Genomic DNA, 24,148 nt, shown 5'->3' on the forward strand with positions numbered 1-24,148 from the left:
TATCAGGGCAGATACCGAGCACATTAGTTGTTCTGAAGATTTGCAAATAAAAGGGAAAGCTACACACCTAGGCATAAGATATAGCAGTCTCAAAGGCAAGCGTAAGCTTCACAGACAGTGAGCAAAAGCGTTTGGAAGACCGGAGGGAAGCTTATCTAGAACTTGAGCAATGCCAGAAGTTAGATAAGTTAGTCTGACAATGACATTGAGTATAAACAAGTTTCAGATAGTTGTAGAGGGTGGTTATTCAAAGAGAATAAAGCAATTACATATTTTTTCAAACTAAATAACTTAAAGTTGTAGGAAAAGTAGCAGAGTAGGATGTTAGAGTTGCATTCAGTTTGGAGTTTTATTAGTTGACTCGTACTCATCCTTCAAGACCCAGCTCAAATATGTCAAGTCTCCTTTGAAATTTTATGAAGGATTGGACTGTTGCTCCAAAATCTTTAATCATATATCTGTTACAGAAGTTACATCCTTGGATTCTCTATGTGACTTTGCAGTCCTTATCACTAGTGTGGGTGGGGTATATTTCCTTGGCCCATCAATGTTGAGCTTGGCTGTTAGACTTCCTTTGGTCAATGAAATGTTAATAGGTGGATGGGACGTGAGCAGCATCTTTAAACATACATGTGCAATTGTCCTTTTGTACGGCTGTGATTTGCTGTGAGAAGAGAACACCTCAGTAATTACTCCCCTTCGGCCAGGTGTACAAATGAAGATACTTGGGGCAGACCTGATCCTGACAGGAAGCTTGGAGTCCAGCCTGGCCCGGACATAGCAAGCCGAGACCAGCTGAACCACAGCTGACTTGCACAACTATGAGCATGAAAATGAATGTTTGCTGTTGTAGGCCACTAAAATTTTGAAATTGTTTGTTACGTGGCAAAATTTATTACTTCACCATTTTTAAACACTCTCATATACAGAATTTTCTGTTCCCTGTAATGTGCTCCTGCTGTACTCTGAATCTATATCTATTATAGTATCTCTCAACGGGTAAACTCTGTGCTCAAACATCTGTCTCTCCTAAAAAGCTCTAAGCAACTCTACTATAAAGGCTTATCGTATTGGTGTTTGTTTTTCACTGCCCTCAAGCTAACTGGCCCAAAGCACACAACTCTGTGTTTGTAATGGAGCTGCTTTCTACATGTGAATATTCAAAGGGAAGATATAAAACATATTTGTAAGACAAATCCAATCTGAGAAGTTTTGAAGCATCCATACCTTCCCCATCACATACGATTTTATTTTAAGCTTTTTAATCTCCATTTTAAAGGCAGAAAAATAAAACACGGAAAAGAATTAACTATGTGGTATCACAAAAAAATATTTGCCTGGCATTCATAAAGTTAGGACTGCCACTTTAAATGCTATCAATCCTATCTCATTTTCATTTATTGGAGCCTATTAAAAAGCTAACGGTTACTCTATTCTGGCTCTATTTTTGCATAACATATTTTTATGTTGCTGAGTAAATTCTATTTAGACATTAGCTTTTGCTCATATGAAGTATTTTTGAATAGATAAAAAGGCGCAAAACCAATTCCCAACTCAGAGGCTTAAATTACCCACACAACTGAATAGCTGTGGATGTAAATACATGTTAGGATGAAAATGTGGCATTTATCTATACCGTTTAGGAAACCAATTTTATACTGAGTCCTGAATGTAGGGTTAGAAAATTACAATAAAATTTGATATATACCAAAGTGAATAAACTGAAAGTCACAAAACTCTTAAGCCCCAAACTGTCAAGTAGTTTTAAATAGGAGTCCATTAGGCTATTGGCTATGACTCCTGTTTTCTTAGCATATTAAGACAATATAGTATTTATTTACATAGGACAGTTTAAATACACTATCCAATGAGGTGCCCCTACTTTTTGTTAAATGGGAGTGGACACTGTGCTATATCCAGATCTCCCCTTTAGAACTAAGGACTTTTCCTCTGGGAGTTGCCTTCAATTGAACTGACATCCTCATTCAAGATCACAACCTGCTTCTCTGTGGCAGCCTGAATTCAGTGACTGGCTGATGCTGGCATATAAAACTGGACTCAGTCCCAAACTGGGACAACTCTAAAGAGCTATTTCAGCTTAGATTTCCAGTAGAGTCAGTTGGAGATCTCCATTGAGCTTGCATCAGAGCCCAAACTCTCCCACTGCCCAGGGGTGCTGTCTTTACTCCCCCATAGCGGCTGGCCCCAAGAACATGTCTTAATAAACTTCCTTTACACTAATCTCTATCTAGGTGTCTCTTTTCTGGGAAACTGGATTACAATATAAACCATGCCTAATAAATGCAACTCAACAACATTAACTGAATTGAATTGAATAGACTTTAATTAAACTAGGAGTTAGGAAAAACACAAAGATAAAATGGTGGTCTTGCCGTTTAAGAGCTTATAGTTCCACAGGCACCAGTCCCTTCCAACAGGAAGCCTACACAACTCATTGAACCAACCTTAGACACTGGGGACAGACACCAAAAACAATGGAAACTATGAACCTGCAGCCTGCGAAAGGAGACCCCAAACACAGTAAGTTAAGCAAAATGAGAAGACAGAGAAACACACAGCAGATGAAGGAGCAAAGCAAAAACCCACCAGACCTAACAAATGAAGAGGAAATAGGCAGTCTACCTGAAAAAGAATTCAGAATAATGATAGTAAAGATGATCCAAAATCTTGCAAATAGAATGGAGAAAATACAAGAAACATTTAACAAGGACCTAGCAGAACTAAAGAGCATACAAACAGCAATGAACAACACAACAAATGAAATTAACAATTCTCTAGAGGGGATCAATAGCAGAATAACTGAGGCAGAAGAACGGATAAGTGAGCTGGAAAATAAAATAGTGGAAATAACTACTGCAGAGCAGAATAAAGAAAAAAGAATGAAAAGAATTGAAGACAGTCTCAGAGACCTATGGGACAACATTAAATGCACCAACATTCGAATTATAGGGGTCCCAGAAAAAGAAGAGAAAAAGAAAGGGACTGAGAAAATATTTGAAGAGATTATATTGAAAACTTCCCTAATATGGGAAAGGAAATAGTTAATCAAGTCCATGAAGCACAGAGTCCCATACAGGAAAACCAAGGAGAAACACGCCAAGACACATATTAAATAAACTATCAAAAATTAAATACAAAGAACAAATATTAAAAGCAGCAAGGGAAAAATAACACATAAGGGAACCCCATAAGGTTAACAGCTGATATTTCAGCAGAAACTCTGCAAGCCAGAAGGGAGTGGCAGGACATATTTAAAGTGATGAAGGAGAAAAACCTACAACCAAGATTACTCTACCCAGCAAGTATCTCATTCAGATTTGATGGAGAAATTAAAACCTTTACAGACAAGCAAAAGCTGAGAGAATTCAGCATCACCAAGCCAGCTTTACAACAAATGCTAAAGGAACTTCTCTAAGCAGGAAACACAAGAGAAGGAAAAGACCTACAGTTACAAACCCAAAACAACTAAGAAAATGGTAATAGGAACATACATATTGATAATTACCTTAAATGTAAATGGATTACATGCTCCAACCAAAAGACATAGACTGGCTGAATGGACATAAAACCAAGACCCGTATATATACTGTCTACAAGACACCCACTTCAGACCTAGGGAAACATACAGACTGAAAGTGAGGGGATGGAAAAAGATATTCCATGCAAATGGAAATCAAAAGAAAGCTGGAGGGCTTCCCTGGTGGTGCAGTGGTTGAGAGTCCGCCTGCCGATGCGGGGGACACGGGCTCGTGCCCCGGTCTGGGAAGATCCCACGTGCCGCGGAGCGGCTGGGCCCGTGAGCCATGGCCGCTGAGCCTGCGCCATGGTGGCTGAGCATGCGCGTGCGGAGCCTGTGTTCCGCAACGGGAGAGGCCGCAACAGTGAGAGGCCCCCATACGGCAAAAAAAAAAAAAAAGAAAGCTGGAGTAGCAATTCTCCTATAAGACAAAATAGATCTAAAATAAAGACTATTACAAGACACAAAGAAGGACACTACATAATGATCAAGGGATCAATCCAAGAACAAGATATAACAATTGTAAATATTTATGCACCCAACATAGGAGCACCTCAATACATAAGGAAAATACTAACAGCCATAAAAGGAGAAATCAACAGTAACACAATCATAGTAGGGGATTTTAACACCCCATTTTCAATCAATCAAAAGTGATTCCAACTTTGTGTCCTGGGAACCTGGAAGGATGGAGTTGCCATCCACTGAGAAAGGGAAGACTGTGGTGGAACAGCTTTTAGGGAAAAACAAAAACCAACAAGAGTTCAGTTACTGTCTGTTGGATTTGGGGCATTTATTAGACATCCAACTGGAGATAATTGGGTAGTCAGTGGGATGTGCAAGAATGGATTTCAATAGAGAAGCTGCTGAGAGATGTAAATGTGGAAGTTGTCATCAAATACATGATCTTTAAAGCTCTAAGACCAGATGAGAGTACCAGGACAGTGAACGTAGGAGAGGAGGGGACCAGTGCCCAAGTTTGGTACATCTCTGACATTTAAGAGGTCAGGGAGCCAGAGAATGATCTGGACTGCAGTAGAGCATTAAGCAAAAGGGAAAGAAAACTAAGAGCATATGGTGGTCTATAAAGCAAGTAAAGAGAGAATTCGGAAGAAGATCCTTTTTTATTTACTTTTTTAAGATAGGAGAATTGGGAATGGTTCAGTAGAGACCAAAGGGTAATGATGTCAGAAAGGAAGGTGAGAATTGCTACAGTGCTTCCCATGAGTAGGCAAGAGGGTTTAAGATCTGACACACAAGTGGAGTGACTAGATTTAGATGGGGGTATGCATAGTTCACCTCTGATGATAACACAGGAAGGCAGATCTAGGGATATAAGGCTCGTAGGTGGGAAATGTGATGAAGGAATTTGTGAAAGTCCCCCTCCTTAGTTCTTTCAATTTTTTAGTCATCAGCTGAGCCTCAGTTTCCCCATATGCAAAACTAAGATATAAGATTTAGAATATTTCTGTGATTCTGTAAGTGGGTAGTACACACTCAAAAAGATTCAAGAGCTGACTATCAACTCTGCATATTTGATTTGTAGAAGAGAACTTACAAAGCATAGCTATTACTATCATTATATTTTCAGAAAATAAAAAATGTCCCATGTTTTATTATATTTGGCTAGCATGACATCCCCACGGTTTCTGGCACATTTATGATTTCTACAGGAATAAGTGCAGAAACTGTCTTGGAGACTGACATAGCCCATCTGCTTTAAAATAGCTTGTGTTATAAAATGCCAGATTTTCTCCTAACATTCTCTTACACTGAAGCAGATTAACAAGTTAGTATTGGGGGCTTCCCTGGTGGCGCAGTGGTTGAGAGTCCGCCTGCTGATGCAGGGGACACGGGTTCGTGCCCTGGTCCAGGAGGATCCCACGTGCCGCGGAGTGGCTGGGCCCGTGAGCCATGGCCAATAGGCCTGCGCGTCCGGAGCCTGTGCTCCGCAACGGGAGAGGCCACAACAGTGAGATGCCCGCGTACCACAAAAAAAAAAAAAAAAGTTAGTATTATTAAGAAATCATCTTTCGAAGTAAACACCTATATAGGATCATGAAAAGCTTTCTTGAAACAGAAGTAGTTTGATTGTAGAAAGTTGGTTAGTTCAAGTTTTCTCTCCTAATGTAGGATCATTAGTGTTTGACTAATGATGCATACCTATTTTGCCTTTAATAATGAGCTAAAAAGGTAATTTATAGTAACACAAGAAAACAGAAAAAGAATACAACTTCTGTTCTAAGGGGACATGCTTTTCATTTCAAAATGCTGGTTTTCCAGACCAAGGCTCCAATTAGGTTCTGAAGCAACTAGAGACGAATATAAGGGATTTTCAAAAATCATTATACAGGTACAGTGTCTGAAGGAGAAAAATGCTGCTGTAAAATCTAGTGGGTTTCTGTTATTGTTTACATTTTGCTATTTGGTGTTTTTAATCTTTCAGGTAAAAAGACCTCACGACTTCTATGCAGATGAACTGTCTGCATTTCAGTTTAAAGTAATGGTGTGAGCAATTTCACTCCATTTCTTTCAGCTCCAATACGTTCACAGTGCCTGTGTTAATGCCTACCAACAAAACACAAAAGGAACAAAGGCTTCTAATTTGTATAATGGGCTTGAGTGAGATGGTCGCTTTCACCTCATGGATGAACACACTAAGCGATTAAAAATTTTTACAACCCAGAAACATACAGTATGTCAACATCCCATGCCACTCTCAAGCAAATACACTGAAGGGAAGCAAAATCCTTTTCATTATGGAGAGTGTCCTGTCAATATGCAGTTACTAGGGAAATTCATTCATGTTGTGTATTTGCTATATCAATAGGTCACATATTTCTATGTTTCTGAGTCTGAATATCTTTTTATATGAATATAAGAAAACAAAAGCACAGTAAAGTCGATACTTCTAACCTTTCAAAACCAATTTTTGATACTTCTATAAATAATATCAATTGAGTCTGCTCAGGTTAAATGTTACCATGAAGCTTATGAAAGGATCTAAGTAGTTCAAATGCCTGCAGGTGGGTAGAGCAGTGTATAGAGATTCATACAGCGTAATCTGCTAAAGCATTTTAATAAGTAAGCATTGGATAGAGTTTTCAGTTACTTCAAAGATTAACAATCAGATGTGTATTCTGGCAGATAAGTACAAATTAGATAGATGACTGCTCATATTATCTTTCGATCTCACTATGTATTTCTCCCATGAAGATCAGTTAGCTATTTGAATTCATAGTATATTTGTCTTTGTTCCTTTTTATCAAAAGTATGTTCTACTTCCTGATTTGGAAATCGAAGCATGCATTGTAAATTACCTTAAACAGGAAGATTCATGGTTTGTTGCAGGTAATTTCAGCCACCACCTAAAACACGCAAGTGTATCTGAATACAATAACCAAAACAATGGTACTCACTTGAAAGCTGGTCCAGGTAAATATTTCTTTCAATGACCTTCATGCTAACCAGACTGTGTTTCTAAATGTATTCTTTGTTTGATAAATGTAACAGACATGACAAATATTTTCTCATCATATTAAATAAGTTGTATCTTTATGAATGCACACACAAAGATATAAAAAGGAAAGTACTGTCTAAGTCCACTGTCTTAAATTGCATGGTTAAATCAGATTCCTTTGGGCATGCCTATCTAAAACCAATACAGTCCCTTAAATTCTTAGGACAGAATTTGCTTTACTTGGAAATAGGCAATCTTATAAATTGCTGGCAGTGGTGTTTCCATATGATATCAATTACTTTTTCAAAATAATTGAAAAAATTTAGTGAATATGTTAAACTATTTCTACACTCAACTGATATATTACTTCATTTTCAAATTCATTCATTCATTCATTCAACCAATATTTACTGAGTGATTATTATTCCAAATGGTTGAAGATAGAGAGTAGAAGGAAATAGATAAAGTCTGGCCTCATGGAATTTACATGAAAGAAGACTGGAGGAGAGTTTAAATCAAAGTTATATATGATTGCAATTGACATTAACAAAAATATTAAGTTAATGTATAAACAGTAAGGAAGAACACCTACCAGAATCACAAATCAACCTTCTGTGCACACTAACACATAAAACCAATGATTTGTTGAATCAGTACATTTTAGTTTTATGTACATGGGAATATTTGCTGAATCAGGCTTCCTTTTTAAATATAAAAGTATTTTTTAAAATTAAAATATAAAAAGAACCCTTAAAATTCAATAATAAATAAACACACAGCCCAGAGGAAAAATGGCAGCAAGATATGTGAACACACATTTCACCAAAGAAGATACATAGATGGCAAATAAGCATATGAAAAGTTGTTCGATATCATTTGTCATTAGAAATGCAAATGTAAACAACAATGAGATACCACTACACACCTATTAGAATGGCTGAAATCTAAGAAAAGGTGACTATACCAATTGCTGGTGAGGAGGTGGAGTGACAGGAACTCTCATTCATTGCTGTTAGGCATGTAAAATGGTACAGAAACTTCGCAAGACACAGCAGTTTTTTACGAAGCTGAACATAGTCTTACTGTACAATCGGGCAGCCGAAATCCTCAGTATTTATCCAAGTGATTTGAAACTTGTATACACACAAAAATCAGCATGCAAATGTTTAGAGCAGCCTTATTCGTAATCACCAAACACTGGAAACAACCAAGATGTCCTTGGATAGGTGAATGGTTGAACAAATTGTACATCCCGACAATGTAATCTTTTTCTGTGACAACAAAGGGACGAGCTATTAAGTCATTTAAAAATATGGATAAATCTTAAATGTATATTGCTAAGTGAAAGAAGCCAGTCTAAAAAGCCCTCATATCACATACTTCTTTAGGACATTGTAGAAAGGGCAAAAGTACAGATATCAGTGGTGGCGAGGCATTCAGCGAGTAGGGAGAGAATTGAATATGTAAAGCACAAGGAATTTTTTTTAAGGCAATAAAACCATTCTGTATGAAACTTATTCACTGGTCAAAATCTATAGAACTTTACAGCACAAGGAGTGAAGCTTAATATATGAAATTCAAAAAACATAATTTAAGAGGTTGAGCAGTGGGGGGGGTAGGGAGATACAAAAAATAGAATGCAGAATGTGACAAAATAAGCTAACTTTATTACAAATGTATGAAATAACTTTGAAGGGGGTGATGGGAAAATGTCCTGACATAAGTGATGCTAGAAATGAGTGGAGTAAAACTAAAAGCAAAGGAACTGTATATAATCACTCTACTCTAGCTGATAAAGTTGCGTCCTAATGGGGTATGGGTTAAAAATTCTGAAAACGCTACATATGTATATTTGAGATGAACCATTAAATGTATGGACGACAGACTCGGGGAGGCCAGGTTTTTCACCACTGGGGTGGGAAGTTAGAGAAAAGCAAGGGGAGAATGCTAGAATGATCCATTTGGTAATGGATTAGAGTTGGAGACATCAGTGAGAAACACGTTTAACTTAATATATATACAGATGGCTGCATAGAGAATATGTACAGATGTGTGTATATACACAGGTTAATAGACACCCATATATTTTGTTGCTCTCAGTTGAGAGGGCCTTGTACCAAGGATATCTCAGTAGCAAGGAGCACACCTATGGCTCAGATCTTGGTTTCTAATACCATTCTGAAATAAGAGGAACCAGGCATCCTTGGAAAAATAGCTGCTTCTAGGACTGAGATAGGAAATATTCAAGATAAGCCTGCAGTATTTATACTACCAGAAACTAAGGAAGTACTCCAAAAAAATTGTTTTTTAATTGATAGAGCTATGTCACAGGGACTTTAGAGACTTCCGAAAGAGTTCCCAATGGCCAAAGCTGGAATAATTTGAGCAAAAAGATAAATAAAATGATATTGGAGTATAACTCAGAGTATAAAATAAATAACCATGAGTCCATAATGATACGAGTAGTTCACTGAATAAGAATAGACAAATACCCCTTATAGAATAATTCCAAATAATTTATGTAGATACCCCACCCTTAAGAATGTAGAATATGACTTGCTCCTTCTTGTGTGTGAGCTGCACAGAGTGACTTCTTTCCAAAGAGTAAAATATGGAAAAGAGGAAAAAGAATAACTTTAAAATGGAGCAATCAGACGAGTAGTATCTCAGCCAGGTGACCAAGATTAACATTAACAGTGATAAGTCAGGTTGATAATATGTACCACTGATATGATCTAATGAGAATGGCACTTGACCTCTGTGGTTTTTCTCCCCAAATCCCATAACTCCAGTTCGGTCATAAAGAAAACATCAGACCAATTCCAAAAGAGGGTGTCCTACAAAATACTTGATCAGTACTTGTCAAAACTGTCAAGGTCATCAAAAACAAAGAAAGTCTGAGTAACTGTCACAGCCAACAGGAACTTAAGAATACATGATAAATAAATATGATGTAATATTCTGGATAGGATCCTGGGACCAAAAAAAAAAAAAAAAAGGACACTAGGTAAAAGCTACGGAGATCATAGTAAAGTATGGTCTTCAGTTAGCAATAATGTAAAAAACTTTTTCCACTTAATTTCAACAGACTCCTCTCTACCCTTCCCAGTATTATCACTCTTATGTTCAGGGAACACAAACAGCTGTATAATCACAGATATCAGAACTCCCAGGGAACTGAGATTTCTCAGGAAACTGATTATTCTGCAGAGGATGAAGTCTTAGTAAAATAAGATTCCCCACCTTTTCAAGTAGTACACACTCAACCTGATTTAATCTTTCCTTGATGACTCAAGGTCTCTAGGAATAGCAATTGTTGGATGATTTACAGGGTTTTTTTTTTTTTTTAGGGCCAATTGTCCTAACTCCAAGTACGTCTAAGACAGAAGCAGCATCCCTTTTTGAAAAAAGCATTTACACATATGCAAAGGTACTATTCTCTTTGGTGAGCATTATATTTGATGTGTCCCTAGATCACCACGGTCTCTTTTGGTTTTCTATTACAGTTCCTTCTCACTTTTTTGTCTGGCTCTGGATATAACTATCTGGCCTGACCTGAGAATTACTATCACGTTGCGTCCTATAACTGTTCCTCACCTCTACATGTTGCAGTCATGGCAAGGGACATAATATCTCAGACCTTTGGGATACCACTATGGGAGTCTTGGTAACTCCTGAGCCCTATTTGTCATTTATTAAACTGCATCTTATTTATTTTGCATACTTTAATTTCAGAACAAAATAAACAAAAACAAAAAAACACTATACAAAACATCCAAACCCGATGTCAAATGTGGGAAGTTATAGGGCTTGAGGCCCTTGTATCCTGCCTTAGACAGAAAGACAGAAATTAAACCACTAGACATCAGCAGGGGGAATCAGGCAGGTCGGGGCCACTGGGGCTACTGCAGGGGGAGCCATGGGAATGCCTATGAGAAAGGCATTTCTTGATGACTTTATATAAAATAATGTCCCCTAATAACTGTCTAGCCCTTCTGATTTATTTTCTTTTTTTTTTTTTTTTTTTTTTTTTTTTTTTTTTTTTTTTTTTTTTGCTGTACGCGGGCCTCTCACTGCTGTGGCCTCTCCCGTTGCGGAGCACAGGCTCCGGACACACAGGCTCCGCGGCCATGGCTCGCGGGCCCAGCCGCTCCGCGGCATGTGGGATCTTCCGGGATAGGGGCACGAACCCGTGTCCCCTGCATCGGCAGGCGGACTCTCAACCACTGCGCCACCAGGGAAGCCCCTGATTTATTTTCTGTAGCACTTATTACAGCTGGATTTACATGCTTATGTGTTTACTTGTTTATTGTTTATCTTCCCCATTTGAATGAAGTTCAACAAAGGCAGGCACCATGCCTTTCTAGTTCCCTGCTCTAAACCCCATGCTAACAATAGTCCTAGTTAATGAATATTTGTTAAATAAATGAAGATTGAACTTTCTAGGGTCAGAGTGTTCCTGTGTGTTTCTGAAAAAATTTTGCAAGTCTCTTTGCTTTGTCTAATCAACTTCCTCCACTCTCACAGAAGTTATAATAACCACTGATGAATTAGATTTCAATAAACACTGGTTGATGGTCTGTGATGATCTCAGATAAGGAACTATCTGAACTATGTGTATGTACTTTATGACATCAATGTTGGCCACTCAAATGCCTTAAAAATTTCTTGGCCACGTTCTGGAGGTTTTATGTGAAGTTGCTGAATTGTTATGCTATGAATTGCAGAAGAGTAACTGTTACTTTAATTTAATCCCCCCCAAAACATGCACAGTACAGGAAGTATTCTTGGAAGAAAACAATACAATCAATTCCAAAGACAAATATATGCTATTTAAAAAGTTAAGTATTCTTTTTAAAAAATCACATATTTGTGTCCCTCTTCTGTAGAGACTGTAATCAAGAGAGGATTAGATTAACATTGACAAATGTCACTAAATTAATTTCCCCCAAACATTTTCAGATCATAAGTAATATGCCCATATCCATGGGAACCACAAGACAACAGATTTTTCTTGAGGCCACATTGCCCCTATAAAAATAATTTTAACAGGCTAAACTGTCACTCAGTTTAGAATAGTGCAAAATGCATTTCCTCTTGGCAATAAGCAATATTTTCATTAATAGCCAAGACTGATCATTGTAAATTAATTTTATCTTTTTATACAGTACTGTGCAACTCAAGGTAGTATCACAAGGTCAGAATGAATGTAAAACCCATCTTTATTCAAAATACATTAACAAAGACAGTAGGAACATTCTGTGCATAGCCCAACAATGAAACACACCAAAATGTCAGAACTGCTTTAATTATATGAGAGTACCAATTGTTCTTAACACAAATCAAATGTGTAACAAAAGAAATAAAACTACTTTTAGCTTCTTCACACACCTACTTATCTCACAGAATTTAAATCTACAGGGGGCTTGAACTCCTAGTTTTATTCCCCTCTTTTCCTTGGCACTCTAGGTTTAAAGGCTGTTTTTCTCACATCTTTCCTTTTGGAAAGGCCCTCATTTGGCTATTCTCATGAATGTTACTCCATTCTCATGAAAGTGGGTCACATAAACACAGAATGTTTCCTTAGCTGAATTCCTTCCGGTTCTATTGTCTCTTTCTATTTATAATGGAAAAACAACAATAAAAAAAATCAAACGTGCCCAGGCAGCATCCTCTTTTACTTTAGCTTCTCAGTGCCTCCTGTGGGGATGAAGTGACCCAAGATGGCAGTGTGCCTCTTGGTTAATTACTTACAGGAGTCGTCTTCTCATACTCAGATTCAGAACATGGGTCTGATGAAGTCAAAGGATGTTTATAAGCACATCGCCATTATCAATTCCAGTTCATGCACCTAAGGAAAGTAGAAAAGGAGAAGACATGATCAAACAGAAATATATATCAGCACAAAACCATGAAATACACATATAACAAAGATTAATATCTGAAGCAGAACAACTCTGAGAGAATTTACTTTTATTTAGGATTTGCTGCCCACTTAACAGAAGTAGTTTACTATACATACAAATTTATGATATGCTGCTATGGTATTGAGATTCAACTGCTCAGAGAGGCTACTGTGATTTGTAGCCTCCCACTCCTCTTGTACCTAGGTGTGGTCATATCACTATTTCTCAGCAATGAAGTGTGTGCAGAAGTAATGTGGATCTCTTCCGGGTCAGGGGGTTTAAGAAGCAGGTGGACCTTCCATTCACTGGCTGTTTACAAAAGATGATAAGGTCCTAAGGGATAGTGGAATTACAATAAGGTTGGCCCAGGAACCCCCTGAACTACCATGAGAAAAACTGGCAGCCAACCAGGAACACCTTCACTGAATCATTACTTGAAGGAAAAATATACTCCTCCTGCTTTAAGCTACTGCAACTTGGGGGTTTATTTCTTATAACTGCCAGTACTAACCTAATACATGCTTTTTTCCATATAGTTTAGGATTTCATTCCTGGTTCAAATCTCACCCTTTCTGTTACACCATGTTCAAGTCTCTATTCTTCAAAGAAGAGTTATCTGATGGTTCCAACTTCTAATGATCTTTCCTTTCCCTGATTTTCCCTGTACTGTCTATCCTATATCCCAATGGTTGTCAAACCTGGAAAGATATTGAAATCACCTTGGTAAATTTTTACAAAAAACACTTAAGCATCACTTGACCTCATGATTTAGATTCTCTGATGATACAACCTGTGAATATGCATTTTTAAAAGCTCTCCAGATGACACTGACATACACTCAGATTTGGAAACTTCTGGCATAGAAGATATCTAAAGGTTTTCATATTTCAGTGTTTTTGTTCTTTTCATTATTGCTTGGAAGAGTCAATTATTCTAAATGAATAAATCTTCATCCTTTTTCCCATTTATGCACAGATACAAGGAGTTGCCCATATGTGAAGCAACTCCATGTCAAATCAATACTTGCAAAACTCTTGAGGATGACCACCTGCCTCTGCAATGCACCTCTCATAGGACCCCCAAATGTGAATTTCACATCTATCACCTTTTAAGAAAATTATCTTATACATACCTTCAACTTTGTTGATAAATGGCAAATATCTAAAACAATTTTATTAATTGGAAGATGGATTGAACTTATTCTCATGCTTCCATATTTGTCTTTTTCTAGTAAGTGATAATCTCCTGAAAGACAGGGTTCTGCCTTAAGAATTCTAATTTAATTTGTGTCCCCTCAGACTTCCCAAGTTTACGGGGGCTAAAGGAGTCATGAGTCTATTCTCCTCACTTGTTAAAATAAAGCATTCAGCTTCATGCAAAATCTCACCCATTAATTTTTGGGATTCCCTAGGGATATCTGTCATGCTGTTATGTTGTGTGTTTCTCTGAGAACTTGAAGTACTAAGGTATTTAGAAGCTGAAGAAAGAACCTCCTCTTGGGCACAATAGTGGCATTATTTTTCATTCTACTATATTATGAAGACCTTCATGGAAAGGGCTCTTCCCATAAGCTAAGGCTACAGCTCCCAGAGGTAGACCAGGAGACCAATATTTGATAGCTATCTTATAGTCCTCTCTATTTTCCCTCCCATAGGCAATGAACTCCCTCCTTCTAGATCCTTTGTCTTTTACAGTCAAAACCACATACATAAACTCCTCTCTTGCTGCTTAACAACGGAAAAAGATGTGAGAGACACCATCGTTGCACCAACAGAATGTTAATAAGTAGTTAAATTAAATTTACATTTATATTGTTAATGCCAGCGATCTTAGCCCTGTGTCTCTGAGTTATTCACATAATGAACTATTTTTTTAAATGGCACAAGACTAGACCAGATTTCTATAATATAGATATGGATTTAATTTTATAAATTATTATACTTTTCTATTAAATATGAATAGAATACCATTCACAAATCCAATCTTGAATTTCTCTACTGGGGATAACTCATATACAACATATGTGTACACTCTTAGGGACAGGCATAATAAGGTTACATTTATTTTTTATTACCTTCAAGTGGGCTATGCCTTTAAAGTTCTCCTTAAAATATTAATAATTTGATATTTTAATACCAGAGCTTCAATTTTGCTTTGTTCTATGTCCAAATGAGTTTCATTCCATACTGAATTTCTTTGGAGCATTTCATATGTTCACTAGCCTTATATTCATTTTCATCAGCTCTGTAAGGCTTGAGATATTTTAAGCTGCAATGACTGAAATTTAGTTTAAAATTAAGTTAGTTGGTTTTCCATTATGAGGCCCAGGGTCTCCCAAAGGCAAATAATGGTGAAGTTGGCTTCCTTTTCTAAGTTAACATGCCTGGTAGTGATTTAACTCGTTTTCATAAATAACTTCTTTTTTAGGGAAAATATTCTGGTTTCATCAGGCAAAAATAGGCTAAAACAGAAACCATAATTTTTTCCCAAGATCATAAAAGGAGAGGATAAATTCTAGGCTTCTGTTTACCAGTTCCTCATCATACGATCTTAGTAGGCTATGTTATATAGGTGATGACATAAATATCACAGTTATTTACTTTTATTCAACTAGGAAACGGACCTTGGTTGAATGAAGGAGTCTTCCCTGGTCAGAAACAGCATTCTAACAAATGTCATCTTAAATACTATGGGCTCCTTCTTATGATATGGACATTTTCTGACATGTGGCCAAACATTTCGATTCCCCCATCTCTTATATTTACTATGGTTGTTGGAGTCAGGTCTAATCTTAATAATAGTGTAGAGCCCCTATCACACTGTCAGTTACAAGATCCTCAATACGTACTGGTTATTATCTCCTATCTCCACATTGTAAGAAGGTAATCACACAATTTTATAACTAAAGTGTCCAGATTTTATAACTGAAGTTCAGATCCTTTAAAATAGACATTATTTATGCAACTGCATCTGTTGAATTTAAGACTTTTTGTCACATTTTCTACCAGCTTACTTAATTATTGCTCAGCACTTTACGGCTTTCTTAGGCTCTCATCTGACAGTAAAAGAGAGAAATCTTCCATTCTGTATTAAACCTGTAGAGAGCTTGCCTTTGTGGTTTAAGAACAGCCCAACATACTGGCTATTTTTAAGCACTCATGATAGTTGCTATCTGCCCTGGAACACGTTGAAAACATAGCTCTGAACAGAAAATAACAGAAGCTGTATCTCATGATTCTAACTTAGGGGTAGCCACATATCTTAGTGGGAGTGAAAAATAATTAAAATCTTCCTTCAAAATGGAGAGATTTATCCTGAGCATGCTATAGCAGATGTGCATACAATCAAAAAAAAATCAATTTCTTCTCAGAAACCTTAAGAATATTTTCAAGTGCATAGAGAAAAATATGAAACTGTGAATGAATGTTATAATGACTCCCATGTGAATTACTGGGTTACCATGAGAATAAGGGATAGAGAGAAAAGTTATAAAATTTCAGCTCCTGGTAGAGCTTGCTCCAAAACTTTCCTATTATTCAGGGTTGTTGTGACGCTCAAGTGAGCCAATGTACTTGAAAGTTCTTTGCAAACTGTAAAGTACTTACCATATGAGTACTTGTTCATAGAATACAGGGAGTTGAAACATGAATAAAAAGACTTTGGTGACCTTAAAAATCTATATAACATTCAATAAACATATAAAACTCTTTAACTAGTGATTCTAAACAAAGGTCTCAAGTCTCATTCAGAATTTTTAAATCAATTTCAGTCCCAAGCAGTAATTCCAAATAATCTATCCTCTTTCCTCCGTGACCTCTCATGTGCAGATTTGCACACAAAGTCATTATTAATTTTTATGCAGTACTTTGGAGTAGGGTCCATAACTGCCTTCCTATTTCTTGAACCTCTCTTTAAAATTCTACTGGCAGACAACTGCAACTATAATCAAAGCAATGGGACAGTTCAAGTGTTTGCAACAGCACAGCGTTTTGTTATGCAACTAAAAGATAAATATGGCTTTATCTTTCCAACCGTCCAGCTTCATTTCTGCCAAAGAGTGGTAAAAGTGAAAAGGAAAATATTTGTGGGAAAATGGCTGAAAATGATGAGAAATATAGCAGATACAGATGGTATTGCTCAAGTTAGAGATTTCCTAATTTGGAAATTTTATGAAAGTAGGTTGGCTAGCCACTTCAGCAATACCTTGCAAAGTGGTAGTTCCATAGGTTAAGGCTGACCTCAGTTTTGCAGCCCCAGAAATGTGATTTTATCATTCCTACGCTAAAGAATAGGCTTCTGGGAATTGATTCATGCTAAGCACAGCCATCAGATTCCGACCAGAATGTCACTGAACTCTTTACAAAGTATGAGTATGAGCAGTTATGTCAGTGGCTCAATATATCACTCTCCCTAGAAGGAAATCTGCAAGAAAAGTTAAATTATACTAGAAGGTTGGTGAGCAAGGGAAAGGAAAAAGTGAAGCTTGGTTCAGTCCAGTTCTGGCTCCTATATATTCTAAATATTGCTGACCACTATGCATACTAAGATGAATAAAACAAGACTGTACACTTAGGAGATCAATGAAGTGGGGAACTGAAACATATACACATTATTTCCTATCAGCCAGGGTTCTTAGCTGCAAGTGACTGAAATCAACTGTAACTTTTTCATGCATAATAGTTTATTAAAACTAGAATGGGTTGCTCCAGGAATTGCTAGAAACTCATCAATGAACTGGCAAGACTGTTTTCCTTGTTATGGATAAAAGCTATGATAATCCTAAACATCCATCTCCATTAAATTCAAGACAACGAGGCAACATCAAGAACTGACATTAATCTAGGACACATGTAGTTCAAAATATCCTTACAAGGAATAAATTATTCTTTCTACTTGCAAATGTAGATGCCAAACTTTGGTCAGATCAAGAAATTGTGCCCAGATTGCCAACTGATAAGTAACAGAAAAAGATGCCAAGCCAGGCATGTCTGATTGCAACAAATCTGTTTTTTACAGTGTATCAAATGCATCTTAAGATGTATTTGGTTCTGGTCATTCCATCCAGGATTGAGAAAATCAGGGGAACTGTCTCATGATAACTAAACATGTGAGATTGACTGACAATTTTGAATGCTGAATATTGAAGATCAAGTACTTAGTCATTATGCCCTCTTTTCTGGACAGTTTTGAAAGTCCACTGACCTGATGTTATCATTCTTTTTTTCTGGACATTATGTAGCTAACACTTTCTTGATAGAGCATTCTTTATCCAGGCACACATATCCTAACTAAGTGGATGATTTCTTTCAAAGTCCATCACATTTCAGTAATAACATATAGCTCAGGCACTTGAATTAACCTTGAGTATTTCCCAGTTCTCCTCTGACCCATATTTACAAAGTTTATCACAGGGTGGGAATAACTCTTACATGTGGATAATCTTTTCTATTACATAATGATTCATAATAGTTTTTGTTCCAGAAAATAAATTTATTTCTAATTCCTACAGGTGCCTACAGTTGCACTTCACTGCAGCCTTCTATGTTCAGAACATATTCTGGGTATAAACTTGAGACCTGCACATTTCCATAAACGTCAACAAAACTATGCTCCAGAATAAAAAGTACATCGACTCTGCCACCAACCAACAGAATCATCTGCCTGTTGAATATCAGATTCCTCCCTGTTCCTTCCTCCAGCTTCCTTCTGCACTGAGGGTGGCTGAACCCCATCAATTACATTTCCCAGACTTCCCTTCCCAGTGGCTTCTCTGGGTTCTCATGATGGTAGACACTGACAAGAATGTGGAAGGCAGAAAAAGAGAAGGAGGCAGAATATTTCTTCTCTGACTCTCTTTTGGATTTGTACCTTGGTGATCCCAGATTCTACTAAGACTCTGATAACACTTTTCTTTCCTTTGTTGTCTCAGCTCAAGAAATTTTAGTGGCTTTCAGATGTTGCTAATCTCTGGACTGCCTCATTGTCCCCTATTTGCCTTACTGATCTTCCATCCTCTTTGTAAAACTAATCTCCATATTATATCCTCTTGATTCAGATACTTGGTATTGGTCCTGTTTTCCCAACTGATCTCTGACTGATACTTCTCTCAAGAGGATATAAATGCAAATGAAAAGAAATATATAAATGTTGAAATAAACAGAAAAAATAAAATGATGAAATAACAAATAAACTTTGAAAGTGTGTGCAAGGAAAAAATGGGACAATTATAAAGGACAGATTGAATCACTTAAAGCTTGCAAAGTCCTTGCCTATGCACCTGATAATAATAGGCTAAAATTGAGACAAAGTAATAGAAAAAACTGGGGGGAAACCTGTTTGATTGGCTAAAGATCAGCATCAACTAATTCTGGAAGCATACAGGGGTTTAAGAACATAAAGCCTGAAAGAAGAAAACGAATACTTCTGGTCAACCCACCATCAGAAGCCTTGTTCCATTCCTTAAGCTCAAGTCCCATGCAAATCTGTGATTGCCAAAATGAACAACAAAGCAGCAAGAGAGGATGCTGCAGTTTGCTGAAGACTTCTCTAGATACTTCCAGAGATGAGCAAGGACAGAAGTCACCTGCCTCAATAGATGTGCCATATAGAATAATCTGGGTTGAGAATGATGCCCAATAAGCTGTATATCAGCAAGTTGGGGAAAAGATCTGATGGAACAACTCATCTTCAAATTTTATGAAAATAGTTCCAGAGGTTGACTGTAAGATTGGACTCCTCCTAGTGACTTAGGTCTTATAAAGTAAAACACTTGTGGAAAAGTACCCTTAAGGTACCTCACTCTTCCTTTACAGGAAAGTCGCAATGACAAAATAGTCAACAATAAAAACAAAATAAATATTCACCTTAAACTTGTACCTACAAAAACCCCCATGAATCTCTTTAGTAAGATTTTCCCGAGAGGAATGATAACATCTATTTTGAAGTCTCACAAGCCATGCAAGGGAGTTCCAATTGTTCTGCATCCTTACCTGTACGTGGGATTATCAGCCTTTTAAATTTTAATCATTCTAGTAAGTATTTAGTCACATTTCAATGTGGTTTAAACATGCACTTCCTTAAAGAAGATGCTAAGCATTTTTAATGTTTTTTACATGCAATTCATATATCTTTTTTGGTAAAATGCCTATTCAAATCTTTTGCCCATTTGGTATTGAATTATCTTTTTATTTTGTGTAATACAAAAAATTCACCTTAGGGCTTCCCTGGTGGTGCAGTGGTTGAGAGTCTGCCTGCCGATGCAGGGGACGCGGGTTCGTGACCCGGTCCAGGAAGATCTCACATGCCGCGTAGCGGTTAGGCCCGTGAGCCATGGCCACTGAGCCTGAGCGTCCGGAGCCTGTTCTCTGCAACAGGAGAGGCCACAACAGTGAGAGGCCCACGTACTGGGAAAAAAAAAATAAAAAATTCACCTTAAGTATTTTCAGCTTTAAACAAATAAATTATCGGGGTTCTATGGAATTAAGTTTCACATTAATTACTATTTAAGAGTTAGTTGAAGGTTCTACTTGAAACTTGAAGAATTTGAGAAATGCTGTGAATGGCATTAGCCAATGGCTCAGCATTAATTTGTAGTTATAACTCTACCATTATCTCCTCTTCCCTATGAATAGAACAATATCCTTGAAGAAAGAGTTAAAAAAACAAATAAAATCCAGACACACAAAAGGTAAAAATTTAGTATGATTTTTAAAAGTTACAAGTGGTATGAGGACACACATGGGAAACATGTGGCTTCTCCAGATGTGATTTAGAAGAAAGCCAAGAACCACTGCAAATAGTTCTAGAATATGAAGATTCAAGAGTGTATCGGGGGGAAAAAACACTCAAAAACCGAATTAGGATGTTTCCTTCACCAGCACTAGAGGCTTAAAGAAATTTCTTTTGATGGAACTAGGAAAAAATAAAAATGGAAATGAATCCTAGATACACAAAAAATCTACATATTGAAATTCTTAAGTGATACGGAGATGGCTCCTTAATCCCGAGATACTTACTTTATTCATTTGACTCATTTAACTCATTTTTTCCCTTAGCCAGACAAGAGCATTTTCTTAATAACTCTGTGAAAAAAAATGATGGTTCAGCTTCAATTGGCTCTTACTTAAAAACTTATGAAATTAATGTAACAGAAATTTGCAGTAAGCCAATAGACAAACTAAAGATTTGCAAAACAAACAAAAAAGTTATTTCTCATTTCTTTACTAAAAAACTCATTGCTTGTCCAACAATGTATAGCTTTAAAACATACTTCCAGTTTAAACAGCACAGTGTAGCGAAGGGTAGTACATCTCAACTGCATAAAGTGCATCAGAGCATTACACACAGCGAGTGTGATGGAAGAGGCTGATTACCTTTGGGATTGCAACTATTTTGATGCTACCTACATCAGGCAAGAACACTGCTGTTACAGCCACATACTGTGGCTATTGTTAGAAATCCTGACTGTCTGCATTTAGCAACTGGGAATATGAAAACAAACATCGTTCCAACTAAAACAATAGTCAAAGTAACCTTTTCAATTGAATTGGTGCTTGCAATAATGGAACTGTAGTACAGACCACTCCGTGTATTTGCAATCATTTCAGCTGTGTTTCTCTCACTGAAGCCGCTTTACACATCTTTAATAGAAAACTTTTTTTTTTTTTTAAATCAGACTACTTGGCAGTCTTCACACTTCCCTGGTGCTTTTATTTATCTTGAAGGCTGTATCTGTAATTGACACAAGAAAGCAGAACCTAGGAGGATATAACCAAGAGGATCAGAAGGTGGAGGGGGTCCCACTGGCTCATGGATTCAGGTGCAGGACTTTCTCCAGGGTGATGTGCCTTTGGACCACTGGCTACACCTGACTGGAACACTCTGGACGACTGTCAAAATTCACAGTGATATCCTTATGTTTCCAGGCCAACCTTTCACAAAGACTTGGGTGGTGAGCTTAACAGCAAACCTGGCTTAGCTTTGCTGGCATTTGCTATTTTGAGAAAATACTCAAAGGTCCTTCCTGCCATAAAACACTGGATAGAGGAAAGCTAGGAAAAGTCCAACTTTAATTTCATGAATTTGCACTTGCAAAAACACATATCTTCACCAAAAATTAAGAAGACTTGAGAATTTGGCTCCAAGCAAAATTCCACTCCTGGGACAGCAGGATTGAATGCAGATTTCTGCTGTGGGCAAAACCTCACTATTATTTCTAGACAATGGGGCTTTCTGTAGTGAAAATGGTGGCTCTCTGCACATAGAATGGCCACCAGCCAGTTCCCAGTTTTCTCCAGTGAATTTGCCAGATTGGCTAAGGGAGAGAATATTTTCACACAGACTGGTAATATGTCTGATGAAACCTGGGGGGAAATTAATCCAGTTAACTTTTTTTTTAAAAATGAAGATCCGAAAGCTCAGAGAAAATATATTAAATTACTTCCAAGGGGTAGAGCAGAGACAACTTTTCTTTACAATCTGGAAGGAAATTACCCTCCAGTAAGCTCTGCATTTGTTTAATGTCCTCAGGGTGACCTAGCTCATAGCTTCTCTCACTATATTGCTAATATGAATTACCAGAGGGTCTTTTTCAACTTCAGATTTTAATTCTGGAGGTCTAGAGGGAGACCTGAAATTTCACATTTTAACAAGCACCAGGTGATGGTGGCCCGGCTGATGCCCACCACACTTTGAGTAGCAAGGATTTAGATGACTATATGATCATTCACCTAATCAACTGGTTGACAAATATTCAGTACATACCCATGGGGCATACATTCCAAGACCCCCCAGTGGATGCCTGAAATCACAAATAGTACCTACCTCTATACCCTAGTATATACTAGGTTTTTTTTCTTAGTTATATATGCCTCTGATAAAGTTTAATTAGGCACAGTAAGAGATTAACCAAAATAACCAATAATAAAATAAAACAATTATAACAATATACTGTAATAAAAGTTATGTGAATGTGCTCTTTCTCTCTGTCTCAAAATATCTCATTGTTCAAATTTAATGCCTTTTCCATCTTAACTAAACACCACACACCATGGCTGTAACTTTTGCAGTTTGAGGTGCGCCAGCAAAACTAGCACGACTTTCTTTTTCCTTCTTCACAATATCATGGATGGAAGATTCCTTCTTACTGTAGATCTTAGCAATCTCAGTGTATGCTTTTTTATCCCCTTTCTTATTAAGTTGAGAACTTTCACTTAAAGGAAGCACTTTACGACTTCTCTTCAGCATATCACTACTCTTGCTCTTTGGGGCCATTCTTGAGTAAAATAAGGGTTACTTGAACACAAGCACTGTGGTAGATACCTCTACAGTTCATCTGATAACTGGGATGGCCACTAAGTGATTACTGGGTGGGATACATAGACAAAGGGATGATTCACGTCACGAGTGGGAAAGGGATGGCGGGGGATGGTGGGAGATTTCACTACACTACTCAGAAAAGCATGCAATTTAAAACTTCTGAATTGTTCATTTCTGGAATTTTCCATTTAATATTTTCAGGCCAAGGTTGACCACGAGAAACTGAAACCCTGGGAAGTGAAACCACAGATAAGGAAGGGACTACTGTATACTTAATCAACTAAAGAAAACAATTAACTGAAGAGTGATGTTACTGAAAAAGGTACCTAGGTATCAATACCATGGGCCACTACTCAGCAATAAAAAGGCATGAACTATCCATAGGCACAACTTGGATAGATTTCTAGGGAATTATGCTGAGTGAAAAAAGCCAATCCCAAAAGGTTATATATTATGATTGCATTTATATAACATTTTGGAAATAACACAATTTTAGAAATGGAGGATGAATTAGGGGTTGTCAAGGGTTAAAGATGAAGGTGGGTGTGATTATATGCCGGTGTTAAACTAGAAGCTAAAGGTATACAGATAAACCAGGAGATTGGCATAATATAATGTCCTAGACTTACATATGACAAAAGTACATTCAGACTCTTGCCACTGTTAAACAACTAAATTACCTTTGAGGAATACCCAATTAATTTTATTTCCAATTCACTCTTTATTCTACCACTTAATACAATTCATGTGATTGACTGGGCTCTATTGCAATGGAAAGTTTTTCAAATTTCAAATTTTGTGAAATTTTATTTAAAACAGATCAAAATGTATGCATCTGAAATATAATTCAAGTTTCTAAATCTTGCAAATATTTCAAATTTGTAAAGGTATATCCTAATCAAGAAATAATTAGGTTTATAAACCACA

Source organism: Mesoplodon bidens, assembly GCF_964165515.1.
Source record: "Mesoplodon bidens genome assembly, chromosome: 16".
NCBI classification, from domain to species: domain Eukaryota; kingdom Metazoa; phylum Chordata; class Mammalia; order Artiodactyla; family Ziphiidae; genus Mesoplodon; species Mesoplodon bidens.